Source organism: Bufo bufo, chromosome 5 (assembly GCF_905171765.1).
Source record: "Bufo bufo chromosome 5, aBufBuf1.1, whole genome shotgun sequence".
Classification (NCBI taxonomy): Eukaryota; Metazoa; Chordata; class Amphibia; order Anura; family Bufonidae; genus Bufo; species Bufo bufo.
Window position 1 is genome coordinate 526889373 of NC_053393.1, and position 20615 is coordinate 526909987.

At 45.7% G+C, this 20615-nt stretch overlaps 2 protein-coding genes across 7 annotated transcripts in view; both read right to left on the reverse strand.

Annotated features, from left to right (window-relative positions):
* The window catches only part of LOC121000615 (zinc finger protein 891-like), an 83810-nt gene extending 83382 nt beyond the window's left edge, over positions 1–428 (reverse strand). For 4 of the 5 annotated variants that reach the window (XM_040431172.1, XM_040431170.1, XM_040431171.1 and 1 more), the window contains exon 1: positions 335–428. The gene's annotated coding sequence lies outside the window, so the exon portion shown is untranslated. The remainder of the gene's footprint in view (positions 1–334) is intronic. The other variant, XM_040431169.1, reaches the window with a different exon arrangement.
* The window catches only part of LOC121000616 (zinc finger protein 436-like), a 684763-nt gene that overhangs the window by 113792 nt on the left and 550356 nt on the right, over positions 1–20615 (reverse strand). The window lies entirely within an intron of this gene.

Consider the following 20615-nt stretch of genomic DNA (forward strand, 5'->3'; position numbering starts at 1 on the left):
ACACGGACGGTTTGACTGCGCCTTGTGCCAAGCCTTCTCCATGGTTTATAAATAAAGTTTATTTAAACTTCAACAGTCTGTGCTCATCATGGCTACACAGGTCACACACTGTTTACATCTTGGGACAGGACTTCCAGCACATAAGGACCTTTCAATAAACTTTATTTAAAAAAAAAAAAAAAACAGCAAAGACCGCGGCTGTCACCAGTTTATATAACAAAGAAGGGACTGAGGGGAAACGTGAGGTAAATAAGATCCTCTGTGTAACCCTGAGGGGGAGCCGGGTTTCCACACTGCCGCCTGTACCCGGCCCCTCCGGTCACACGGAGCTCACCTCATTACTGTGCGCTCCCGCTTCTCTGCCCTTATAAACCTCTGCACCCCGGTATCTGGCGCAGTAGCCGTGACGTCATCTCTCGGAGCCGCTGGCTCGGAGTGATGACGTCGCTTCTATGCGCCGCTGCTCTCTGTTTAAGAGTATAATAAAGTTGTAAACCTAATTTAAAATGTGAGCAAAAGGAAGGAACACCCAGAAGACGGCGGGGTTTTATTCTTCTTCAGCCCGGGTGGTGGAGGGGTTGTAGGGGGCTGTGTGTGAACGCTGTACACGCTCCTGATACGTTGCCTGTCAGCTTACTCACTGACACAGGCCACCCGCCTATAGCATTGTGAAGCTTACCGGGAGTGAAAAATACAACAGTTTATTTAGGCCCCTTTCACACGAGCGTGACGGATTTGGTCCAGGTGCGTCGCAGGAAACTCGTGCGATTTTGCTTGCGAGTGCTGTCCGTTTTGTACGCGATTGCGTTGTTGTGTTATTGCCTTTTTGTTTCGCGCTGGTGACATGCGGATTGCATGCGTTTTTAACGCGCGTGAAAAAAAAAACTGAACCATTCTCTTGATTCACCTTTTACTGTCAAGAGATATTAAAACCCCCAGCACATATTATTTTTGTTCAATCGCGACTTGGTACAATCTTATAGGCTACAGATACATCAAACATAATGTCCAGCAGCAGGTATCTGTAAGAAGCCACAACCAGGAACATAACAAGATGAATGCCTTTCATATTAGCAATAACGAAAGCACAAAATAGTCAACAGTGGGTTTAGGGTACTTTCACACTAGCGGTTTTCTTTTCCGGCACTGAGTTTCGTCACAGGGCCTCTATACCGGAAAAGAACTGATCAGTTTTATCCCCGTGCATTCTGAAAGGAGAGCAATCCGGTCAGGATGTCATCAGTTCAGTCTTTTTGACTGATCAGGTAAAAGATAAAACCGCAGCATGCTACGGTTTTATCTCCAGCCAAAAAAATGGAAGACTTGCCTGAATGCCGGATCCAGCATTTTTTCCCATAGGAATGTATTAGTGTCGACACCCAGCATTCAAAATGCCGGATCCGTGTTGCACAGACTGAAAAAAAGGTGAAAAAAAAAAAATTGCCGGATCCGTTTTGTCGGATGACACCGGAAAGACGGATCCGGCATTTCAATGCATTTGTCAGGCAGATCAGGATCCTGATCAGTCTTACAAATGCCATCAGTTGGCATACGTTTTGCCGGATACGGCAGGCAGTTCTGGCGACGGAACTGCTTGCCGGATGACTCTGCCGCGAGTGTGAAAGTAGCCTTACAAGTACGTACAAGGGGAAAGGTTGAGACTAGACAAATACAAGGTGATAAGGGGGAGGAAGAAAAGGGTGAGTATCCAGTAGATGACACTGGGTATCTATGTGTCTTAAGAGACGACAATACCATTAGTCAACTAAGCCGTAAATTGTGTTGATCTCCGAAACTGGAACCAAGGTTCCCAAGTTTGTGCGAAAACAGACATCTGGTTATGGACCTCTGCACTCAACTCTTTCATGTGGACGAGAGCATCAAGCATGGTTGCCCAGGTTCCTCTCTGCAAGCTCTCGGTCGACCTCCATCTACGGGGGATTATCTGCCTCATGGAGTGAACAAAAGTTTTCAGTGCTCCTCTTTTTACTTGTTGGATTCGTCTCGGATATATAGATAGTAGTGCTATTTGAGGGGAGAGTGATATATGAGACCGGTAGAGAGTATTGTATAAGGTGAAAACATCCTGCCACAGTAGTGGTGCTACTCCTGGGCAATCCCACCAGATGTGGACCATGGAGCCCACTCCCACCAAACACCTCCAGCAGGTATTGGGGACCGAGGGGTAAAACTGATGGATCTTTAGAGTACTTTCACACTAGCGGCATGACAGAACCCGACAGGCTGTTCACCCTGCCGGATCCGTCCTGCTGCTATTTCGCCGGAACGCCGCTCCGTCCGCATTGACTATAATGGGGACAGAGCTCCGGCGCAGCACGGCAGTGCGTGGTGAGAGGCCGATGGACTAAAAAGTCAGACATGCAGTACTTTTAGTCCGGCAGCCTCTCGCCGTGCTGCACCGGAGCTCCGCCCCCGTTCCCATTATAGTCAATGGGGACGGAGCGGCGGCACGGCAAAATAGCGGCAGGACGGATCCGACAGGGTGAACAGCCTGTTGGATCCGTCCTGCCGCTAGTGTGAAAGTAGCCTTACCGGTGTCCTATACCAACGTGTTAATATTTTATAATTAAGTTCCTGAATTCGACTTAATACAGAGGATTTGTGCGTAAATTAAAGTGATCTTCCCCATTGTTCTGTAGTTATGGCTGTAGCTGGGCAAGTGTTGTGAAAGTTCATTAAGAGGGAGTAGGCCTTGTTCATTATAGAGGTCTCAGATCCTGATCGGGGCTATATTGGGGTCCCTGAAGGTTGGGAGGGTTTTGATGCTGTCGGACAGGTCTGGGTGATTTGACAAGACCATTAGCGGTCCTGGTTTCGTAATTAGTTTACGTTTAGATGCAAACTTGCTCCATGATTTTGCTAGTGTTAGAATAAGTGGTGAGAGTTGTGTTTGAGATAATCATCTTTGGAGAGAGAGAGAGAGGTAGCCAGGAAATACCTGTTGCTAAGTGTGGGTCTAATTTGTGTTCTATCTCTACCCACAATTTCATAGTGCGATTGTGAAAGAGATCTAGGACACAGTTCGCGATCGATGCCCTGTGATATGAGAGGAAATTCGGTAGTCCTGTTCCTCCCCTGGCCTTTGAACGGGATAAGATACTGTAGCTTAACCTCACCCTAGAGCCGCTCCAAATAAATTGGGAGGCCATCTTACGAAGGTGGGTAAAGAATGTTTGGGGGATATCACAGGGGATCGTCTGAAAGAGGTACAAGAGTTTGGGTAAAATGTCCATCTTAAGAGCATTGATTTTACCAAACCATGAAATGTGAAGGGAAAACCATCTCTGAAGGATAAGTTCGATGGATCTGAGTATCGGTTTGTAGATAAGTTTAAAAAGGTGGGTAGGGTTTGCCGGTAAGCAAATTCCAAGGTGTTTGATGTATTGAGGGGCCCAGCGGAATGAGAATGTTTCTCTAATGTGTGTAACCTCTCTATGGGGCAAAGTGATGTTTAATATTTCTGACTTCTGGATATTAATTTTGAAGTTACTAAGACGCCCAAAAAGTTTAAATTTACGGAGGACTGAGGGTAACCCTAACCTGGGGGAGGATAGATATAGCAGGAGATTGTCCGCGAATAGTGATAGCTTATGCTCAGTTTTCCCTATTTGTATACCTTTGATTGATGGGTTGTTTCTGAGAGCGTTGGCTAGAGACTCCATCACTAGGATGTATAGGAATGGGGAGAGCGGACATCCCTGGCGTGTCCTGTTCCGGATAGTAAAGGGATCAGATAAGAACCCATTAACTCGTGCTGAGGGAGAGGAATAAAGTGCCAGGGTCCTGCTGATCATCCTACTGCCCAGTCCCACACACTCCAGTGTTTTTGCCAGGAACTGCCAGCCAACCATATCAAATGCCTTCTCCGCATCAACTGTGAGTAGGCATAGGGGTGCCTTCGTCAACCTAGATCTAGCAATTATTCCAATAGATTTTAGAGTATTGTCTCGTGCTTCCCTACCTGGGACGAAACCCACTTGTTCCCTGCGGACGCAGTTAGGAATGTGTGGATGTAATCGTAGGGCTAATAGTTTTGCATAGAGTTTCAGGTCTACATTAAGTAGGGAGATTGGCCGGTAGTTCGCACATGAGGAGGGATCCTTATCTGGCTTTGGAATCACCGTAATGCAGGCCTGAAGGGCTTGACGCGGGAAGGGGCATTCTTCCTAAATTGAGTTAAAAGCCTGTAGGATGGTTGGGGATAATTCCTCGCGTAGCATCTTATAGAAGCGTGGTATCAGACCATCTGGTCCTGGGATTTTCCCACTTTTGAGTTCTGAGGAAGAGAAGTCCTCCTCTAGGCTGGAAGCTGATTCGTCTGGAATTCGTGTATGGCCGAATTGGCTTAAATAATGTTGTATGTCTTGTAGATAGGCTTCTGACGTGGTATCTCTCCCTGTCTCAAGGTTATAGAGTTTTTTATAATATGCCTGGAATTCAGAGGCTATATCAGAAGAGGCGTGTGCCACTCCTTTAGAGGATGACACATATGAGGAGGGTATCCGAGGATGCAACGCTCTGGCAAGCCATTTCCCACCTTTATCCCCATATTCAAATAAACCGTGTTTAATTCTGTCTCGAACACAAAGTGTTCTTTGGTCTAAGATCTTAAGAATTTGCTGGCGGACCAAAGATAAGTCTGCTTTAAGTTGGCTAGATGGCGAGATCTTGTTAAGGGCCTCCTTGTGATCTAGTTCTACAAGAAGTGAGGAGAGCATGTCTGAACGTTCTTTTTTTTAGTCTAGTTCCGTGGGAAATGAAGATGCCCCTAAGTACGCATTTTAGGGCTTCCCATTTTATAGGTGGTGGGGTTGTGTCCGATTGGTGATTTTCAGCGAAATCTGAAATAGTGGCTCTAATATCTGACATGCAAACTATGTCATTTAACAGGTTGTCGTTTAACCTCCAAGTGAATGAACGTTGTTTTGTAGAATGTGGTTGTAGAAGGCCATAGACAGGGGAGTGGTCCGACCACAGGAACAAGTCCACCGAGCAGCGGGGATCTGAGTCTAATAGTTTATGTGAGATAAAAAAGATGGTCCAATCTACTGTAACTATTGTGGGCTTGTTAGTGGAAACTGTAATCCCTGACTCCTGGATGTAGGATCCGCCATAAATCTACCAGACGAAGTGCCGCTAGGTCTCGAGGAGTCAATGGAGGGGTCCATCACCATATTAAAGTCACCTCCAAGTATGATAGAGGAACCATCTGCAAACCGGGCTCATCTTCTAAGGATTGTGTATCCGAAGGTCGCCTGTCCCTGGTTCGGAAAATAAACATTAGCGACTATGTAAATGGAATGGTCAACCGATAGCTTGAGAAAAACGTATCGACCCCTGTGGTCAATGCCTGAGGACAGAACCACTGGACGGAAGCTTTTGTGGAAGGCAATAGATACTCCCCCTGCTTTTTTGGAGGGGCTGTGGCTATGGAACCAGGTATTGTAGTAGCTATTTTTTACATTTGGGAACCGACGTGGGATAACAAAGGGATAGAACATGGGCAGGGGAGAACAGGTACAGGACAGACCAGACAAAAACGTAACAAAGGTGAACAGTGGCTCAAATTCAAACTAAGTAGTGACCACAGTCACAAGCAGCACTAAGTGCCGCAATCCCTAAGTAGGGGAAAGAGAAGTCAAGGGCTAAACAGCAGCCATACTAATCTGCGGTCACAAAATTGGTAAGAACTGTATATATGACAGGGAACACATGTCAAAAACTGATTACATGCATATCAATCAAGTTGGAAAGTGAGAGAGGTAGCGCAAAGTTTTAAATGATGCGAAAAAGAGAGCAGATATAAACGAAGCAATGAGACAGAATAAGAGAGCACAGGAAAAATAAGAAAAGGAACCGAACGGCAAACAGTAATAGAAAGCTGGTGTCTCAGCTGGTTAGTCTTTGGTGTCGTCGAGAAATTCTCTGGGATTCGGAAGTCGACGTCGGCCATTCTTCTCGTCCCGGGGATGGCTGTACAAACTGAGGATGAGGCCAGTCGGGGAGCTCCAGCGGAGGAAGATCAAACGTGTCTAATATTTTAGGGAGGTCAGACAGTGACTTAAAAATTGGTGATTTCCCCTCCTTATTAGCGATGAATTGAAAAGGATACCCCCATCTATAGGTAAATGACTTTCTCTCTGAGGATCGTCAGAAGGGGCTTTAAGGCCTTCCTTAACATCAGAGTGCGTCTTGCAAGATCTGGTAAGACAAGGATTCCTTTATTTCCTGAGCGTCATGTCTTCGCTTCTGGCCGCTCTGAGGATGGCCTCCTTTTCCTTGTAGGAATGAATTCGGCAAATAATGTCCCGAGGACGTGCAGGATCTGTTGGCTTGGGGCCTAGTGCTCTGTGTATACCATCAATTTCTATAGATTTGCCTGGGTCCGTATTCAGCAACTTGCTAAAATATTCCTGGGCCCATGCCTCCAGGTCAGGAGCAGCTATTGATTCGGGGACCCCTCTGACACGGAGATTATTCCTTCGATTTCTATTTTCAATGTCGTCTTAAGTGGGTCAGAATATCTTGAAGCTGCGTGGCCTATTCATTTATGGCCTTGCGGTGTGAGTCCGGTGTTGTTAGGACTTGTTCTTGCATACTCTCCATTTCCTCTACTCTCTGGCCTACATGTCTGATGTCTTGGTGTAAAGTGGCCATATCCTGTTTATGTGAGGCTTCCATTCTGCTGAACGGCATCACCTCGTTTTAGTGGGAAGTGCCCTTCAATGCATTTTCCAGTCCCAATCTCCTGACTGGTCATGTGGAGCTGGCGATCTGCCTGCCTTATGTGAAATGGCGGGGGAGCTGCCCTGCTGGGGTGAGGAGCCGTGCATTTGGAGAGTGAGGCGGAGGATGGGACCGCCAAGCGTAGGAGGCCGAGGCTCCGGCGATCCTGTCATCCCTCTGCTTGCTGGTGCCCGTCAACAGAGCCTGTGTGCCAGGAATGTGCGCGAGTAAGCTGACTGCGCGCTCTGTCTCCGCCATCTTGAGTGCTGTGCTTCCTGCTGTGGGTCATTAGCCGGAGATGTTCGGGAGCTAAGCCGGCGTGCTGCCTACTCCGCCATTGGCAAGCTTCCCTTCCCCCCCCCCCCCCAGCATACATTATTTTTAAGGAAATCTCCTTTTTTGGGGGGAAAATTGGTTGTGTGGCTGGTTTGTGTGTTGGGTTATTGGTTTTTATTTTGCAGGACAAAATATGTTCAAATACCTCAAAGCTTAAATGTAAGCACTAAATTAAATGTATGCCAGTATCACCATCATAATTAATAAAGTAGTAGTTGGACTCATTATAAATTACTAACACCTATCATGGCCTGTGTCATGTCACTAAACTCCATGTGTATTGTCTATACTATCGTGTGCATAATGGACATTAAATTGTGTCTAATTTTTTTTGGGGAAGATCTGTATTATAAAAACCAAAATGTTGAATAAAGTCTTTCAATTGGTTTATATTGTTTTTAACTAAATTAATATTTATGTGTGTAAATAATTTATAAATCATGTTTTTATAGTTCCGTGTATTTAAGCTATATTAATAGTAAATGTGTACAATTATTAATGTGTTCTATGTGTTTGTGCTACATAGATATAATTAATGTGTATAATAAAGACATCAAACAATAAAATGGATGAAAATAAAACTCTGTACTCATAGGAAATTTTTTTTGGCCCATGATGTTCCCTACTACTATGATATTGTGGCGGCCCGTGTGGAACCTGGGGAATTTGGCGGGTGCCAGACATGTGCCCATGGGTGCGCCAATTTTCCAGGGCCACAAAAATGTCTGATGGATCATTTGGAGGAGTGGCAGCATCCAGAACGATGCCGAGAGCCAGTTTAGTTCTTAGCAATCGTTCTGGCGGCACACTCCTCAAATGATGCGCCAGACTTCGGGCAAAATGGTCGAAGTGGTCCTCCTGCCGGGCCCTAGCCAAGTAGTCCAGGACCTGGCTATTGACTAGAGTCTTGGCAGGAGGCATGGGGCGTCTTCTTGCCCGGCTGGCTACGGGCAAGGGGGGAAGGGGGAAATCGGCTCCCGGGCTGCTGAGGTGGGGGGTCTCACAGCACTCTCTCTAGGTGGCCCAGAGGGAGTCTCCTCCTCACATGTACTTGAGTGCTGGGGAGCGGACTCGTCAGCTTCCTCCTTTCTTCACAATAAAGAAAAAAAAAGGTAAATTAATATGTGAACACACTGAATAAAAATAGTCAAGTCACATATTACTATCATCATCAAAATACATTTAGCACATTGTACTACATTAACCCTTTCGCTACCGCTGGTAGCGCTGTGCAAGCATGACGCCCGCTTGCGCGTGCATCGGGCGTCGTGGCCGGCAAGTCTTATTACTGCAATCGGCAATAATGCCGATCGCGTTAATTAAATGCTTTAGATGCCGTGATCAAGTGAGATCACGGCACCTAAATGCGCAAAAACCTTTAGTACTGAAGCCCAGTGTGGCCAATCGGGAGTTCAGTATATGCACTGAATGCTCTGAGTCTCTATGAAAAGACTCAGAGCATTAATTATGCAATTCTTATTTTGGCCACCAGATGGCAGGCCAACATTAGAAATGAGCAAAATACAAAGAAATTGGCAATTTTTAAATCCCCTCTCTGTATAAAAAAAAAAAACCCCCACCTAAATAACAATAAATAAAAGCATCCTGGGTATGACCGCAACTGAAAACGCCCATTCTATTAAACTCTAAAAAAAAATCCAATACGGTGAATGGCGTAACGAAAAAAAGGGTCAAAATGGCTAATTTGCTATTTTTTTATTGCTTCTCTTACCCCAAAAAATGAAGTAAAATGTGATCAAAAAGTCACGCACACTCCAAAACGGTATCAATAAAAACTATGGATTGTCCCGCAAAAAATGAGCCGCTAAACAGCTCAGTAGACATAAGTGTAAAAAAGTTTTTGGGGTCAGAATATGGTGATGTAAAAAAAAAAAAAAAGATTCTCAAAGTTGACATTTATTTTTATACTATTTAGGCAAACAAAACTATACATATGGGGTATCGTTGTAATCGTACTGACCCAGAGAATGAAGGGCATGGGTCAGTTTTGCAATAAACAAAATGCCGTGGGAACAAAACCCGTAAAACGGTGGAGAGATTGCATTTTTATTCCAATTCCACCCCATTTGAAATTTCTTTCCTGCTTCCCACTACATTTTATGCCATATGGTGTCATTAGAAAGTACAACTTGTCCCGCAAAAAATAAGCCCTCATACAGCTATGTGACTGGATATAAAAAAAATGATGGCTCACGGAAAATAGGGAAGAAAAATGAAAATGCAAAAACGAAAAAAACCTCCGGTAGCCAAAGGGTTAAAGAGGACCTTTCACCACTCCTGACATGTCTTCTTTAATTACTTCATATATTCCCCATGTAATAACAAAATTTAGGAGCATCGATTCTTATAACTCTATGTAGTGGCGTGCCTTTATTATTCCTGCTAGAAGTTATCATTGAATTGCTATTAGCCTTCAATAAGGTTACAGAGGGGTGCTAAAAAGTTGGGGGGCGGGGGGGGGGGGGGGGGTGTACCTGCATACCTAAACATGACAGCACTGATTGGTTAGAGTCAGTCTGTGCAGGTACACCCCCCAAACTGGTTACCACCCCTCTGTACCCTTACTGAAGGCTAATAGCAAATCAATTAGAACTTCTAGCAGGAATAATAAAGGAACGCCACTACATAGAGTCATAAGAATAGATGCTCCTGAATTGTTATTACATGGGGAAAACATGAAGCTATTAAAAAGCCATGTTAGAAGCGGTGACAGGTCCTGTTTAAAGAAGCTACATATTACATATGTGCTCATGTAACTACATTAGGGAAATTAGAAGTGGCATAGCTGGCCGTTACAAATAATCCGATTCCACGTGTAATGTTTTTCAACTACGTATGCAAATACAAGCAGGAATCGGATTGGTTGCTATGGTCAACTATGACATTTCTAATTTACACATTGGTACAAATTACATTACCCACATATCACCCTACAGTGTGTACTGATAAACATGTAGTCGTCATTGTTTATAATGAACGTATGGACGCTGCTCTATTAATGGACAGAGGAACATAGGTTAGTACCGGCAAAGATAAGGCCTTTTCTTAGTTGCCCCGGACCCACTGCGGCCTTGCTGCTGTATTTCTCTGCGTAACTGGTCCCGGCAGCTCCACCAGCGACTCTTCACTTCATCCACTTAAAAAAAAAAATACAACAAACAAACATTTACCAAACTATACAATGTTACAGAGGACAGCTTATGTAATGTGCTAGGCTAGGGAGGACAGCTTATGTCATGTGCTGTGCTAGGGAGGACAGCTTATGTCATGTGCTAGGCTAGGGAGGACAGCTTATGTCATGTGCTATGCTAGGGAGGACAGCTTATGTCATGTGCTATGCTAGGGAGGACAGCTTATGTCATGTGCTATGCTAGGGAGGACAGCTTATGTCATGTGCTAGGCTAGGGAGGACAGCTTATGTCATGTACTGTGCTAGGGAGGACAGCTTATGTCATGTGCTATGCTAGGGAGGACAGCTTATGTCATGTGCTGTGCTAGGGAGGACAGCTTATGTCATGTGCTGTGCTAGGGAGGACAGCTTATGTCATGTGCTGTGCTAGGGAGGACAGCTTATGTCATGTGCTAGGCTAGGGAGGACAGCTTATGTCATGTGCTGTGCTAGGGAGGACAGCTTATGCCATGTGCTGTGCTAGGGAGGACAGCTTATGTCATGTGCTGTGCTAGGGAGGACAGCTTATGTCATGTGCTGTGCTAGGGAGGACAGCTTATGTCATGTGCTAGGCTAGGGAGGACAGCTTATGTCATATGTTGTGCTAGGGAGGACAGCTTATGTCATATGCTGTGCTAGGGAGGACAGCTTATGTCATGTGCTAGGCTAGGGAGGACAGCTTATGTCATGTGCTGTGCTAAGGAGGACAGCTTATGTCATGTGCTGTGCTAGGGAGGAAAGCTTATGTCATGTGCTGTGCTAGGGAGGACAGCTTATATCATGTGCTATGCTAGGGAGGACAGCTTGTGTCATGTGCTGTGCTAGGGAGGACAGCTTATGTCATGTGCTAGGCTAGGGAGGACAGCTTATGTCATGTGCTGTGCTAGGGAGGACAGCTTATGTCATGTGCTGTGCTAGGGAGGACAGCTTATGTCATGTGCTGTGCTAGGGAGGACAGCTAGGATCAAACATTGGCCACTTACCCAACCTCTGGCGACTGTGGCCTTGACTTTTCTCCCATATTGGCGAAAAAAGATCCTGGGCTATTTCTAACCATGCGGCGTCCTTTTTGTACCGGTACTCCCCCGTTCCGCAAAATACGGAATGCACACAGACGTCATCCATATTTTTTGCGGTCGTGTGCATGAGACCTAACTGAGATGTGAGAGGAGCAAAGAGTGAACAGAGCTCTAACAGATTAAATGGGTTCTCCGGGAATTAAGAAAATGAAAATACTTAAAGAGTAGCTAAACTTTTACACTAACTTTTAATATATTGTCCCTAACCCCCTAAAAAATCATTTTCTAAAATACTTTATTTATTAATTTTCTATTTTTACCATACTTTCTCATCCCTAAAGGGCACCATTCACTGGTGCGCTAAAACTCGGTTCTCCCTACACCGCTGAAGCCCCCTCCGCTCAGCTAATCCTGGCATAGTAGATGGGTACAGGGTACCCATGTGCTATGCCAGCAGTTAGTAATAGTCCAGACAGCAAGGGCAGGAGCAGCAATGAGCGCTCCTGCCCATACTCCCTGCGCTGCTGCGGCCCCATTCATAAAATGAATACTCCGTACTCTGAGACAGCTCAGCGGTGTAGGGAGAACAGAGTTTTAGCGCACCAGTGAATGGTGCCCTTTAGGGATGAGAAAGTACGGTAAAAATAGAAAATTAATAAATAAAGTATTTTAGAAAATGATTTTTTAGGGGGTTAGGGACAATATATTAAAAGTTAGTGTAAAAGTTTAGCTACTCTAAATATTACTTTATGATAAATATTTTCCCAAATACCTTTCATTAGTTATAATGGTTTTGTCTAGGGAGCCATCATTAAAGGGAACCTGTCATGTGGATATTTAATTATAATCTAACTAATTATATACAATCATTAACTACTAAAAAGTGCCTTAGATGTATTCACTTACTGGTGTGACAGATGGTTACCTCATAATATACACACAAAGATGCTGCATGCTAATGAGCTGATTTGAGTCCAGCGTGATGTCATTGAGTCCAGCGTATATTTAATTCAGAGCTATAGCCACTCCCCTGCCCACCTGCTGCTGATTCATATGGAAACAAACTGTCACTCACCAGCAGGTAGGCGGGGAGAGTCAGGAGCTCATGAATATTCAGGACTCATCATTATCAGCTGGAGCTTTTCAATACAAGATGTTGGCAGATTGACTGGGTCAATTAAAGAAAGTGACCCAGCATTGTGCTAAGAGAATCAGTCACTTATTTATGTTGCCCTTAGTTAGGACACCATAAAACTGGTGACAGGTTCCCTTTAAGAGAAAGAAAATGGCCGCTGTCCTATTTGTACACACAGAATCTGTCCTAATCACACAGGAGGACAAGTTACTTCACAACACTGAGCTAAAGAGCTGCCTCATCCTCCTCTCCTACTTGTCATGGATTATGATACTGCATACAGGTGAATCTCTGTGGGAATGGAGATGATGAGGAGACATGAGAGGAGGTGAGGATGTGGCTAATGAGCAGCAGCGCTTGCAGTCTCCATTACCACAGGCCCACATTAACACCATCTGTCCTGTCCATCCTCTCTGTACTAAATTCCCCAGAGATTCAGCTGAAGATCTTATCAGCTGTATTCAGGATCATAATCCCTGACGAGCAGAGCAGAGAGGAGGATGAGGCAGCTCTTTAGCTCAGTGTTGTGAAGTGACTTGTCCTCCTGTGTGATTAGGACAGGTTTTGTGTGTACTAATAGGACGGCAGCCGTTTTGTTTCCACTGATGATTGCTCCGGAGACAAAACGAGCCATTATAAATAACGAAAGGTATTTGGGAATATATTTATACTAAAGTAATAGAAAAGTAGTTTAATTTTCTTAATTCCTGGAGAACCCCTTTAATGTCAGATTCAGCAGCGCCAGCAGGTAGGTGAAAGACTACATTGCACAGAAGCAGAGCGGTAGTAAGTTTATAATGGAGGCCTAAAAAATGTGCTTAATTTCTTAAAAAGTTTGTCCAGGTTTTTTTTATTTTTACTTTTTTAAATTTCAACCCTAGCCTTCTTTTCCCCGCGGCTCCTTTCACTGGTCTTTCGGTCCCTGTCTGGGATATGACTTAAAGAGAACCTGAAAATGCAATGCAATCTGAAAGCATCATGTTATAGAGCAGGAGGAGCTGAGCAGATTTATATATAGTTTTATGGGAAAAGATTCAGTAAAACTTATAATTTATACATTTATATCTCTGCTTTTTTCACTTTCTGTGAAAAACTATTGGTACAGGAGGGAGGGGTTATCAGTGACTGACAGCTATCTATTATACACACTTAAAGGGGTTATCCAACACTTCTAATGCCCCCCAAAATGCAAGCACTTCATACAGGTTATACTTACCCCGTTCCCCACCACCCGCGTGGCTCCTGATGCCTGCACGGCCACTGCTGCATCTCCCCGTTAGACAGATCAAAACATCCAGGGGGGGGAATGGCTTAGCCAATAGCAGGCCGTGACGATGGGGAGACGCAGAGGCGGCCATCAGTAAGGATGTGGGTGCCGGGGAGCGAGGTAAGTATAACCTGTATTAGGTGCCCAGGCATTTTGGGAGGCCTTATAGGGGTTGGATAACCCATTTAAATAGGTTGTGTCACTTCAGCGAGTGGCATTTATCATGTAGAGAAAGTTAATACAAGCCACTTACTAATGTATTGTGATTGTCCATATTGCCTCCTTTGCTGGCTGATTCATTTTTCCATCCCATTATATACTGCTCGTTTCCATGGTTACGACCACCCTGCAATCCATCAGCAGTGGTGGTCGTGCTTGCACACTATAGGAAAAAGTGCCAACCTCTTTGGTGGCCAGGTCCGTGGGAGCGCTCATATGTTAGTGCTTTTTCCTATAGTGTGCAAGGACGACCACCGCTGATGGATTACAGGATGGTCGTAACCATGGAAACAAGCAGTGCTTAACGTGATGTTAAAATGAATCCAGCCAGCAAAGGAGGCAATATGGACAATCACAATACATTAGTCAGTGCCTGGTATTAACTTTCTCCACATGATAAATGCCCTTTTTTTTTTTGAATGCAGCTCTGGAGTATAATGTACTGTAGATTCAGCATTAGTAACAGATAGGACATACAGTGGCCCACATTTACTAATACTGTCTAAAAGTAAAGCGTGGTTCGCACAGTCAATGTTTTGGTCAGTGATTTCTATGAGTTATGGTGAGCGACTGACTTATTTTTACCACCCCTATGAAAATGCGATCGGTATACCATAGACTGCAATGGTTTACCATTGCAGTCTATGGGAAAGTCACGGTGTTCCTGTGGATGTGGATCCACTACGGATGCAATAATACCAGATATGTGGAGGGGTTTTTATTTCTGCTATTTTTTTCCAAAAACATTTTATCATTAGAAAAAGGTGTATAACTTGGAGATTTTTTTAAGTAAAACTTTATTTCTTGTAAGTCTCACAAGGGGACTTTGACATGCGATCCATTGACACACTGAAACTGACAGGCACTATATCGCTGTATATCGCCGCATCCGTAACGACCCACACTACACAATTCATCCTGTAGGGTGAACACCATTAAAAAAACCCTGAATAAATGGGGATCAAAAAGTGATATGTACCCCCAAAATGGTACCAATGACAACTACATGTTGTCCCACAAAGGTCAAGCCCTCACAAATCTCTGTAGAACAAAAAAAAGTGCTGGCTCTTGGGATACAGCGGTGCAAAAATTGGATTTTTTGTACTCACCGTAAAATCCTTTTCTCGTAGTAGGCATTGGGGGACACAGCACCATGGGTATATGTCCAACTACCACTAGGAGGCACTAGACACAAAAAGTGTTGGCTCCTCCCTGTTGGGCTATACCCTCTCCACAGGCACAAGGCTATTCAGTTTGTACAAAAAGCAGTAGGAGAGAGAAAAAAAAAAACAAGGAACCAACAACTCCCGTACCGGGAAAGATCAAGAGACCAGCCCGGAAAATCGGAAGTAAAAACATAGGGTGGGATCTGTGTCCCCCAATGCCTACTACGAGAAAAGGGTTTTACGGTGAGTACAAAAAATCCAATTTTCTCGTGCATGGCATTGGGGGACACAGCACCATGGGACGTCCCAAAGCAGTCCCCGAGGGTGGGAAAAGAACAGCCATGCCACCGGTTGGGTATACAGGTGCAGGAGAACCATGTGACCCAACAGTAGAAAACACGGAATGGGCAAGAGGTTCCATAACAAGGAAGAAACCTCAAGGAAGAATCAGAGAAGACTGTCAGCACCCCAGGAAAAATGCCTGGAAGAAAATCCCAAATGCAAGAAGGCGGCAAAAGGGAACACCGAGCTCAGCCAAGGGCTGGAGAAAAAATTAGGACAGCACCGCGTGTTGGGACTACCTAACGCTCTAAATTGTCTCAGACCCAAAGAGCGAAAAAACCTGTGGCCAACCCCTGACAGGCCAGGGGAGAAAGGAAACAAGGAAGTACTGGAAGCCAAACGAGTGAGTGAAGCCGTAGCAAGGCTCACATGTGAAGGGAGCAGGTCTCCCCTCACCGCAAGGCAGATGATGAAGTTATGCGCCCTATTTAAAAGGCGAAAACCCAAGGCTGCTAGAGGAAACCGCCAACCCTTGGAGAAGGAGGGGGTTGTAGGTAAAAGCCAGGAAAAAAGAGTAAGACCTGCGTCCCAAAAACAGGAGATGAGGCCCGAGCCTCGGAAAACAAGATATCACTGTGAAGCGTAAGACCAGAGGAAACTCTGGGCATGTGAAGCATCAGGGAAAAAAGGAACCAGATACAGGCCCAGGAAATCTCAGCAGGACACACTGGACTGAAAGACATGGAAGTAGAAGGAGAGTACTCCAACCGCCTAAGGAGGAAAGGTTCTACAACAGGAGGAGGTCCCTCCCGAAGGAGACCATACGGCGGAATTGCAAACCGTTGTGCTAAACCACTCAATACCAGGTACTTGACGTGGGAGGATGGGAAAAGAGACACGAATCCCAAGAAGACCACAAGGTTATTGGAACCCATAAAGGGAACAATCAACCCAGGCCCCGATCCCCCCAAAAAAACGATTGCCATGCAGAACCTGAGTGGTCAAATAAACGGGGACCAGGGACTCCAGAAGGAGTACCCGGGATGGGCTCACAAGGAACCAGGAGCTGAACCACCAGAAGACAACGCAAGCCAGAATATCCAGGAAAGGAGAGATGAAACTACCATAGGGGAAGGGACATTGGCCATGGACAACTATCCATTCCAAGAACAGTGACTAGCAAACTGTATACATTGTCCCAGAGAGGACAAGTACAGCAGCTCGGGATGTACCACTAAATTGACAGACATCCATATGCATAAGGAATGCAGAAGTCGCCATGAAAAAGCCGGGTGAGACTACACAGAAATGTAGAAACCAGCCGCGACCGGCGTACTGAAAACTCCCAGGGGGGAGAAAGTACCTGACAGGTGCAAACGACGGCAAGGTCCAAGGGGACTGCCCCTCTGTCATGTAGTACAACTAAGCAGAGAATATAAGGGAATACCGAGAACACCTGGACCCAGAAGGAACTACGGGACCCTGTCCGATGCCAGAGCAACCAGCTGAAAAATTACCTACCAGGCAGGTGTGTGGCGCTCAGTGGTCCTGTCCCTGACCCGTCAGGGAGGACGTCCAGCGATGAAAAATGCTGATGACCCCAGAAGGATTCCATGTGGCAGAGGACATCCAGCGATGACCGAAAACTGCTGCAGCGGCCGATGCTCACCAGCTACGTGCCCCAACAAGGTAGAAGATCCGGTGGAGATCCCTGTATTCCACCAGGAATAGGCCACTCTGTAATAGGAAACAACGCGAGTACTCCTCTATAACATGGGGTAACGCGAAGCGCAGCAAACCGTAGTACCTTATAGAGATGGCAAGAGCAACCCTAGCACAAAGGCCAACAACCACCTGGCCATGGTGTAGGGAGCATGGTTGTATGTGGACCACCCGCCAGATCAGAACAGATCAGCCATATACTGGAGCTACAATAAGTAGCACTAGACCGACAAGGTGGGGGTTGGGCTGGCCCACCCCTGCCAGATATGGAAACCATGCACATGCAGAACCAGGATGGCCTGTTGTAGACAGTGCCCTGAGAAGTACAAGGAGACCATTGAGCACGACAGAAACGGAGTGGAGATGTATGGAAGAACCAAAAGGGTGAAACCAACATCCGCAGCACAGATTAGAACCTGGGGGCAGAAAGCACCCAGTAATACAGAAACTGTATGGGCCACAGATTGCACCATAGGGCCCAGCACCTTGAGTAATACAACCACACGCCTAAAATATAGGGAAAGTGGCTGCATGTCTAAGGAGAGTGGAAACATAGCCACAGAATCTGGGAATGCTACTGCATTTGGAGGGTACAGGTACTCAACCTGTAAAGTAGAAATATGGCTGCGTAGTGCAGAAAACGACCAGAAAGGTGTAATGGGTACAGCATCTGGAGATGGTAGAGGTACTACCTTTAAGATCGGAGCAATGTGGCCACATGGTGCACCCTAGAACCAGAGAGGTGCAACAGCTACCGCGTTAGCAATGGTACCTACAGTGGGGGAAATAATTATTTGACCCCTCACTGATTTTGTAAGTTTGTCCAATGACAAAGAAATGAAAAGTCTCAGAACAGTATCATTTCAATGGTAGGTTTATTGTAACAGTGGCAGATAGCACATCAAAAGGAAAATCGAAAAAATAACTTTAAATAAAAGATAGCAACTGATTTGCATTTCATTGAGTGAAATAAGTATTTGAACCCTCTAACAAAAAAAGACTTAATACTTGGTGGAAAAACCCTTGTTTGCAAGCACAGAGGTCAAACGTTTCTTGTAATTGATGACCAAGTTTGCGCACATTTTAGGAGGAATGTTGGTCCACTCCTCTTTGCAGATCATCTCTAAATCCCTAAGGTTTCGAGGCTGTCTCTGTGCAACTCTGAGCTTGAGCTCCCTCCATAGGTTTTCGATTGGATTAAGGTCCGGAGACTGACTAGGCCACTCCATGACCTTAATGTGCTTCTTCTTGAGCCACTCCTTTGTTGCCTTTGCTGTATGTTTTGGGTCATTGTCGTGCTGGAACACCCATCCACGACCCATTTTCAGTTTCCTGGCAGAGGGAAGGAGGTTGTCGCTCAGGATTTCACGATACATGGCTCCGTCCCTTTTCCCGTTTATGCGAATAAGTTGTCCTGTGCCCTTAGCAGAAAAACACCCCCAAAGCAAAATGTTTCCACCCCCATGCTTGACGGTGGGGACGGTGTTTTGGGGGTCATAGGCAGCATTTTTCTTCCTCCAAACACAGCGAGTTGAGTTAATGCCAAAGAGCTCTATTTTGGTCTCATCAGACCACCTTCTCCCAGTCACTCTCTGAATCATTCAGGTGTTCATTGGCAAACTTCAGACGGGCCTGCACATGTGCCTTCCTGAGCAGGGGGACCTTGCGAGCCCTGCAGGATTTTAATCCATTGCGGTGTAATGTGTTTCCAATGGTTTTCTTGGTGACTGTGGTCCCTGCTAATTTGAGGTCATTAACTAACTCCTCCCGTGTAGTTCTAGGATGCTTTTTCACCTTTCTCAGAACCATTGACACCCCACGAGGTGAGATCTTGCGTGGAGCCCCAGAGCGAGGTCGATTGATGGTCATTTTGTGCTCCTTCCATTTTCGAACAATCGCACCAACAGTTGTCACCTTCTCTCCCAGCTTCTTGCTAATGGTTTTGTAGCCCATTCCAGCCTTGTGCAGGTCTACAATTTTGTCTCTGACATCCTTGGACAGCTCTTTGGTCTTTCCCATGTTGGAGAGTTTGGAGTCTGCTTGATTGATTGATTCTGTGGACAGGTGTCTTTTATACAGGTGACTAGTTAAGACAGGTGTCCTTAATGAGGGTGACTAATTGAGTAGAAGTGTCTAACCACTCTGTGGGAGCCAGAACTCTTAATGGTTGGTAGGGGTTCAAATACTTATTTCACTCAATGAAATGCAAATCAGTTGCTATCTTTTATTTAAAGTTTTTTTTTCGATTTTCCTTTTGATGTGCTATCTGCCACTGTTACAATAAACCTACCATTGAAATGATACTGTTCTGAGACTTTTCATTTCTTTGTCATTGGACAAACTTGCAAAATCAGTGAGGGGTCAAATAATTATTTCCCCCACTGTATATTCCGCCCGGGAAGGGGAAAATAGGGCCGCACGGTACCACAAAGAACAAGACAGGTGCACACTACAATCAGGTAGGTGAAATGGCAACTGAAGGAGGCCCTCTATTTCGCCTGAAAAAAAGGGAAACAGGGCCGCATAGTACACCATAGAGCCAGACAGGTGTAACGGCTGCAGCATCAGAGACGGTGCAGGAACTCTACCTATGAAGGGAGTAAGATGGCCGTTTGGTGCACACTATGATGAGGTAGGTGCAATGACCACGGCAATTGGAGGAGGCCCAATATCTCGTCCGGTAAGGGAGAGAAAATGCAACATGGTACACCATAAAGCCAGACAGGAGCAACAGCTACAGCATCAGGAAATGGTGCAGGTACTCTACCTATGAAGGGACCAAGGTGGCAGCTTGGTGCCGACTAGAACCAGACAGAGGCAATTCTACGGCAATTGAAAGTGGCCTCTATATCTCGCCCGTAGGGAGAAATGTTGCCGCATGGAACACAATAGAGCCCGCCAGGGGTATTGGCTACAGCATCGGAGATGGTGTAGGTACTCTACCTATGAAAGGGAGCAAAAAAGTCTGGGAACAGACAGGAGCAATTGCAACGGCAATTGAAGGAGGCCTGTATATCCCGCCCGGAAGGGAAAAATAGTGCCGCATGGAACACCATAGAGCCAGCCAGAGGTATCGGCTACAGCATCAGGAGATGGTGTAGGTACTCTACCTATGAAAGGAGCAAAGTGGCAGGGAACAGACAGGTGCAATTGCCAAGGCAATTGAAGGCGGCCTGTGTATCTCGCCCGGAAGGGAGAAATAGTGCCGCATGGAACACCATAGAGCCAGCCAGGAGTAATGGCTTCAGCATCTGGAGTAGGTGTAGGTACTCTACCTATGAAAAAAAAGCAAGGCGGATGGAAACAGCCATATATAATTGCTTTTCCTTACCAACCAACAGGAGGCGCTTGCCAAGAACAGGGACCCCCTGTTATGAGGTAGAGTGGCGAACACCAGCACCAGGATGGGGACCCGGTGGAAACACTCTCAATGTGTAGAGCATAGCCCCTGGTATAGGGGAACCAGGAAGGCTTGTCAGGTACAGCCTATGGCAGTGGTGCAGGTACCCCCCTGTTAAGGAGAAGGCGTACG